Source organism: Leucopleurus acutus (assembly GCF_964270905.1).
Source record: "Leucopleurus acutus genome assembly, chromosome: 1".
NCBI lineage: Eukaryota > Metazoa > Chordata > Mammalia > Artiodactyla > Delphinidae > Leucopleurus > Leucopleurus acutus.
The window spans coordinates 186,968,471-186,975,781 of record NC_139142.1 but is presented as its reverse complement, the minus strand read 5'-3'; positions in this window follow the sequence as shown (position 1 = coordinate 186,975,781).

Below are 7,311 nucleotides of genomic sequence, written 5' to 3'. Positions count from 1 at the left end.
CCCCTGGGAGCTGTGCGAACAAATAAGAGAAAGGGAAATCCCTCCCAGCAGCCTCGGAAGCAGCGGATTAAAGCTCCACAATCAACTTGATGTACCTGCATCTGTGGAATACATGATAGACAACGAATCATCCCAAATCGAGGAGGGGGACTTTCAGAGCAAGATTTATGACTTTTTCCCCTCTTCCTCTTTTTGTGAGTGTGTATGTGTATGCTTCTGTGTGATTTTGTCTGTATAGCTTTGCTTCCAGCATTTGTCCTAGGGTTCTATCCGTCCGTTATTTTTTGTTTGTTTGTTTTGTTTTTTTCTTAATAATTATTTTTTTATTTTAATAACTTTATTATATTTTATCTTACTTTATTTTATTTTATCTTCTTTCTTTCTTTCTTTTTTCCTTCCTTCCTCCCTCCCTCCCTTCTTTCTTTCTACTTCTACTAATTCTTTCTTTCTACTTTTTCTGCCTTTTATTCTGAGCCGTGTGGATGAAAGGCTCTTGGTGCTGCAGCCAGGAGTCAGTGCTGTGACTCTGAGGTGGGAGAGCCAACTTCACAACACTGGTCCACAAGAGACCTCCCAGCTCCACATAATATCAAATGGCAAAAATCTCCCAGAGATCTCCATCTCAACACCAGCACCCAGCTTCACTCAACGACCAGCAAGCTACAGTGCTGGACATCCTATGCCAAACAACTAGAAAGACAGGAACACAACCCCATCCATTAGCAGAGAGGCTGCCTAAAATCATAGTAAGTCCACAGACACCCCAAAACACACCACCAGACGTGGACCTGCCCACCAGAAAGACAAGATCCAGGCTTACCCACCAGGACACAGGCACTAGTCCCCTCCACCAGGAAGTCTACACAACCCACTGAACCAACCTTAGTCACTGGGGACAGACACCAAAAACAACGGGAACTACGAACCTGCAGCCTGCGAAAAGGAGACCCCAAACACAGTAAGATAAGCAAAATGAGAAGACAGAAAAACACACAGCAGATGAAGGAGCAAGATAAAAATCCACCAGACCTAACGAATGAAGAGGAAATAGGCAGTTTACCTGAGAAAGAATTCAGAATAATGATAGTAAAGATGATCCAAAATCTTGGAAATACAATGGACAAAATGCAAGAAACATTTAACAAGGACCTAGAAGAACTAAAGGTGAAACAAACAACGATGAACAACACAATAAATGAAATTAAAAATACTCTAGATGGGATCAATAGCAGAATAACTGAGGCAGAAGAACGGATAAGTGACCTGGAACATAAAATAGTGGAAATAACTACTGCAGAGCAGAATAAAGAAAAAAGAATGAAAAGAATTGAGGACAGTCTCAGAGACCTCTGGGACAACATTAAATGCACCAACATTCGAATTATAGGGGTTCCAGAAGAAGAAGAGGAAAAGAAAGGAACTGAGAAAGTATTTGAAGAGATTATAGTTGAAAACGTCCCTAATATGGGAAAGGAAATAGTTAACCAAGTCCAGGAAGCACAGAGAGTCCCATACAGGATAAATCCAAGGAGAAACACGCCAAGACACATATTAATCAAACTGTCAAAAATTAAATACAAAGAAAGCATATTAAAAGCAGCAAGGGAAAAACAACAAATAACACACAAGGGAATCCCCATAAGGTTAACAGCTGATCCTTCAGCAGAAACTCTGCAAGCCAGAAGGGAGAGGCAGGACATATTTAAAGTGATGAAGGAGAAAAACCTGCAACCAAGATTACTCTGTCCAGCAACGATTTCATTCAGATTTGATGGAGAAATTAAAACCTTTACAGACAAGCAAAAGCTGAGAGAGTTCAGCACCACAAACCCAGCTTTACAACAACTGCTAAAGGAACTTCTCTAGGCAAGAAACACAAGAGAAGGAAAACACCTACAACAACAAACCCAAAACAATTAAGAAAATGGGAATAGGAACATACATATCGATAATTACCTTAAATGTAAATGGACTAAATGCTCCCACCAAAAGACACAGATTGGCTGAATGGATACAAAAACAAGACCCATATATTTGCTGTCTACAAGAGACCCATTTCAGACCTAGAGACACATACAGACTGAAAGTAAGGGGATGGAAAAAGATATTTCATGCAAATGGAAACCGAAAGAAAGCTGGAGTAGCAATTCTCATATCAGACAAAATAGACTTTAAAATAAAGACTATTAGAAGAGACAAAGAAGGACACTACATAATGATCAAGGGATCAATTCAAGAAGAAGATATAACAATTGTAAATATTTATACACCCAACATCGGAGCACCTCAATACATAAGGCAAATACTAACAGCCATAAAAGGGGAAATCAACAGTAACACATTCATAGTGGGGGACCTTAACACCCCACTTTCACCAATGGACAGATCATCCAAAATGAAAATAAATAAGGAAACACAAGCTTTAAATGATACATTAAGCAAAATGGACTTAATTGATATTTATAGGACATTCCATCCAAAAACAACAGAATACACATTTTTCTCAAGTGCTCATGGAACATTCTCCAGGATAGATCATATCTTGGGTCACAAATCAAGCCTTGGTAAATTTAAGAAAATTGAAATCGTATCAAGTATCTTTTCCGACCACAACGCTATGAGACTAGATATCAATTACAGGAAAAGATCTGTAAAAAATAAAAAACACATGGAGGCTAAACAATACACTACTTAATAACGAAGTGATCACTGAAGAAATCAAAGAGGAAATAAAATACCTAGAAACAAATGACAATGGAGACACGACGACCCAAAATCTGTGGGATGCAGCAAAAGCAGTTCTAAGAGGGAAGTTTATAGCAATACAATCCTACCTTAAGAAACAGGAAACATCTCGAATAAACAACCTAACCTTGCACCTAAAGCAATTAGAGAAAGAAGAACAAAAGAAACCCCTAAAGTTAGCAGAAGGAAAGAAATCATAAAAGTCAGATCAGAAATAAATGAAAAAGAAATGAAGGAAACGATAGCAAAGATCAATAAAACTAAAAGCTGGTTCTTTGAGAAGATAAACAAAATTCATAAACCATTAGCCAGACTCATCAAGAAAAAAGGGAGAAGACTCAAATCAATAGAATTAGAAATGAAAAAGGAGAAGTAACAACTGACACTGCAGAAATACAAAAGATCATGAGAGATTACTACAAGCAACTCTATGCCAATAAAATGGACAACCTGGAAGAAATGGACAAATTCTTAGAAATGCACAACCTGCCAAGACTGAATCAGGAAGAAATAGAAAATATGAACACACCAATCACAAGCACTGAATTTGAAACTGTGATTAAAAATCTTCCAACAAACAAAAGGCCAGGACCAGATGGCTTTACAAGCAAATTCTATCAAACATTTAGAGAAGAGCTAACACCTATCCTTCTCAAACTCTTCCAAAATATAGCAGAGGGAGGAACACTCCCAAACTCATTCTACGAGGCCACCATCACCTTGATATGAAAACCAGACAAGGATGTCACAAAGAAAGAAAACTACAGGCCAATATCACTGATGAACATAGATGCAAAAATCTTCAACAAAATACTAGCAAACAGAATCCAACAGCACATTAAAAGGATCATACACTATGATCAAGTGGGGTATATTCCAGGAATGCAAGGATTCTTCAATATATGCAAAACAATCAATGTGATAAACCATATTAACAAATTGAAGGAGAAAAACCATATGATCATCTCAATAGATGCAGAGAAAGCTTTTGACAAAATTCAACACCCATTTATGATAAAAAACCCTGCAGAAAGTAGGCATAGAGGGAACTTTCCTCAATGTAATAAAGGCCATATATGACAAACTCACAGCCAACAACATCCTCACTGGTAAAAAACTGAAAGCATTTCCACTAAGATCAGGAACAGGACAAGGTTGCCCACTCTCACCACTCTTATTCAACATAGTTTTGGAAGTTTTAGCCACAGCAATCAGAGAAGAAAAGGAAATTAAAGGAATCCAAATCGGAAAAGAAGAAGTAAAGCTGTCACCGTTTGGAGATGACATGATACTATACATAGAGAATCGTAAAGATGCTACCAGAAAACTACTAGAGCTAATCAATGAATTTGGTAAAGTAGCAGGATACAAAATTAATGCACAGAAATCTCTTGCATTCCCATACACTAATGATGAAAAATCTGAAAGTGAAATCAAGAAAACACTCCCATTTACTGCTGCAACAAAAAGAATAAAATATCTAGGAATAAACTTACCTAAGGAGACAAAAGACCTGTATGCAGAAAATTATAAGACCCTGATGAAAGAAATTAAAGATGATACAAATAGGTGGAGAGATATACCATGTTCTTGGATTGGAAGAATCAACATTGTAAAAATGACTCTACTACCCAAAGCAATCTACAGATTCAATGCAATACCTATCAAACTACCACTGGTATTTTTCACAGAACTAGAACAAAAAATTTCGCAATTTGTATGGAAACACAAAAGACCCCGAATAACCAAAGCAATCTTGGGAACGAAAAACGGAGCTGGAGAAATCAGGCTCCCTGATTTCAGACTATACTACAAAGCTACAGTAATCAAGACAGTATGGTACTGGCACAAAAATAGAAAGATAGATCAATGGAACAGGATGGAAAGCCCAGAGATAAACCCATGCACATATGGTCACCTTATCTTTGATAAAGGAGGCAGGAATGTACAGTGGAGAAAGGACAGCCTCTTCAATAAGTGGTGCTGGGATAACTGGACAGGTGCATGTAAAAGTATGAGATTAGATCACTCCCTAACACCATATACAAAAATAAGCTCAAAATGGATTAAAGACCTAAATGTAAGGCCAGAAACTATCAAACTCTTAGAGGAAATCATAGGCAGAACACTCTATGACATAAATCACAGCAAGATCCTTTCTGACCCATCTCCTAGAGAAAAGGAAATAAAAACAAAAATAAACAAATGGGACCTAATGAAACTTAAAAGCTTTTGCACAGCAAAGGAAACCATAAACAAGACCAAAAGACAACCCTCAGAATGGGAGAAAATATTTGCAAGTGAAGCAGCTGACAAAGGATTAATCTCCAAAATTTATAAGCAGCTCATGCAGCTCAATAACAAAAAAAACAAACAACCCAATACAAAAATGGGCAGAAGACCTAAATAGACATTTCTCCAAAGAAGATATACAGATTGCCAATAAACACATGAAAGATGCTCAACATCATTAATCATTAGAGAAATGCAAATCAAAACTACAATGAAATATCATCTCACACCGGTCAGAATGGCCGTCATCAAAAACTCTAGAAACAATAAATGCTGGAGAGGGTGTAGAGAAAAGGGAACCCTCTTGCACTGTTGGTGGGAATGTAAATTGATACAGCCACTGTGGAGAACAGTATGGAGGTTCCTTCAAAAACTAAAAATAGAACTACCATACGACCCAGCAATCCCACTACTGGGCATATACCCTGAGAAAACCATAATTCAAAAAGAGTCATGTACCAAAATGTTCATTGCAGCTCTATTTACAATAGCCCGGAGATGGAAACAACCTAAGTGTCCATCATCGGATGAATGGATAAAGAAGATGTGGCACATATATACAATGGAATATTACTCAGCCATAAAAAGAAACAAAATTGAGCTATTTGTAATGAGGTGGATAGACCTAGAGTCTGTCATACAGAGTGAAGTAAGTCAGAAAGAGACAAATACCGTATGCTAACACATATGTATGGAATTTAAGAAAAAAAAATGTCATGAAGAACCTAGGGGTAAGACAGGAATAAAGACACAGACCTACTAGAGAATGGACTTGAGGATATGCGGAGGGGGAAGGGTAAGCTGTGACAAAGTGAGAGAGAGGCATGGACATATAGACACTACCAAACGTAAGGTAGATATCTAGTGGGAAGCAGCCTCATAGCACAGGGAGATCAGCTCGGTGCTTTGTGACCACCTAGAGGGGTGGGATAGGGAGGGTTGGAGGGAGGGATATGCAAGAGGGAGGAGATATGGGAACATATGTATATGTATAACTGATTCACTTTGTTATAAAGCAGAAACTAACACACCATTGTAAAGCAATTATACTCCAATAAAGATGTTAAAAAAAAACCCAAAAAACATTCAACTACAACATAGAAAAAAAAAAAGAAGATACATACCTAAAAGGGGATGGGACCAATGGCGGGGGAAAGCCTCACCCATGCAAGCACATGACAGAAAGCACAACTTAGTTTCAGAGGCTGGGAGTCCAGACCCAGCTCCACCGTGATTGTATGCAATTCTGAACACATTGTTTAATCCTGCTGGACTGCCAAGGTTTACATCTGTAAAAGACAGATATTGAATTAAGTCATCCTTTAATACCTTATCAGTTGCAAAACTGAGTGATTCTACAATCTTGTGAGCAGTTTTTTAAAAGTTGTTGAGAGTGGGTGGATTATCACTCAAGGTCACGTGAAACCTGGAATGGGGGTATGGCTGTACCAGGACGTCACATGGAGTAACTCATACCAACAGGGCTCCTTTGTGCTTCTGATATTTGAAACCTTCTCAGTATATTTTCTTTCTGAATTGTTTGTGTTCCTAACATGGACGGTGACATGGAGCGCGTGTCCTATGTCTATCTGTATATACTGTGAGCTCGCATGAGAAATCTGATAATAAAATAACGTACTATCAGAGGAATGGCAGGGGATGATCAAAATCATGAGAAAGTCAAACAAAGAAACCACAAAACACACAGACACAGACACCCCTCATCAAAACTCTTCTCTGCCTGATGTCTCTTAAGTATAGGGCAAATCAATATTCCCATCCAGCGGGATCAGGAGTGTGCTTGTTTCATGAAGGATATTTGGGAGTGAACTAAATTTAAAAATTCAGGAAATGATTTTTTGAGAAAATACGGTTTAAAGTATGGCTGTTCTTTAATTTCTCTGATCACGTGCGGTTGTGCTACTGGAAAATGTCTGCCCTTCTAGACACCCTTGTCAATGGAAACAGATCAACACCAAACTGGGTTTCAGCTCTCCATTTCCAGTTCCAATCAGGAGCAGTAATGGAGCATCCCTAGTGGCAGGTCAAGTTGAAGACAAATGATAACACATTTTGCTTGTAGGTCTCCTTTTACATTGCATCTAGCTTCTTCTATACCAGCAGCATTATTTTTAGAGTATTTTTCAGACCAGTCTTGAGCTTAATTGCAGATTTGCATATAAGGTTGCAAGCTCTACCTACCACATACTGTGCTTTTGACCGAGAAGTTTTCTGGCCAATGTGGGGGTCTTCACGGAGACCTTAGGTGGGCTC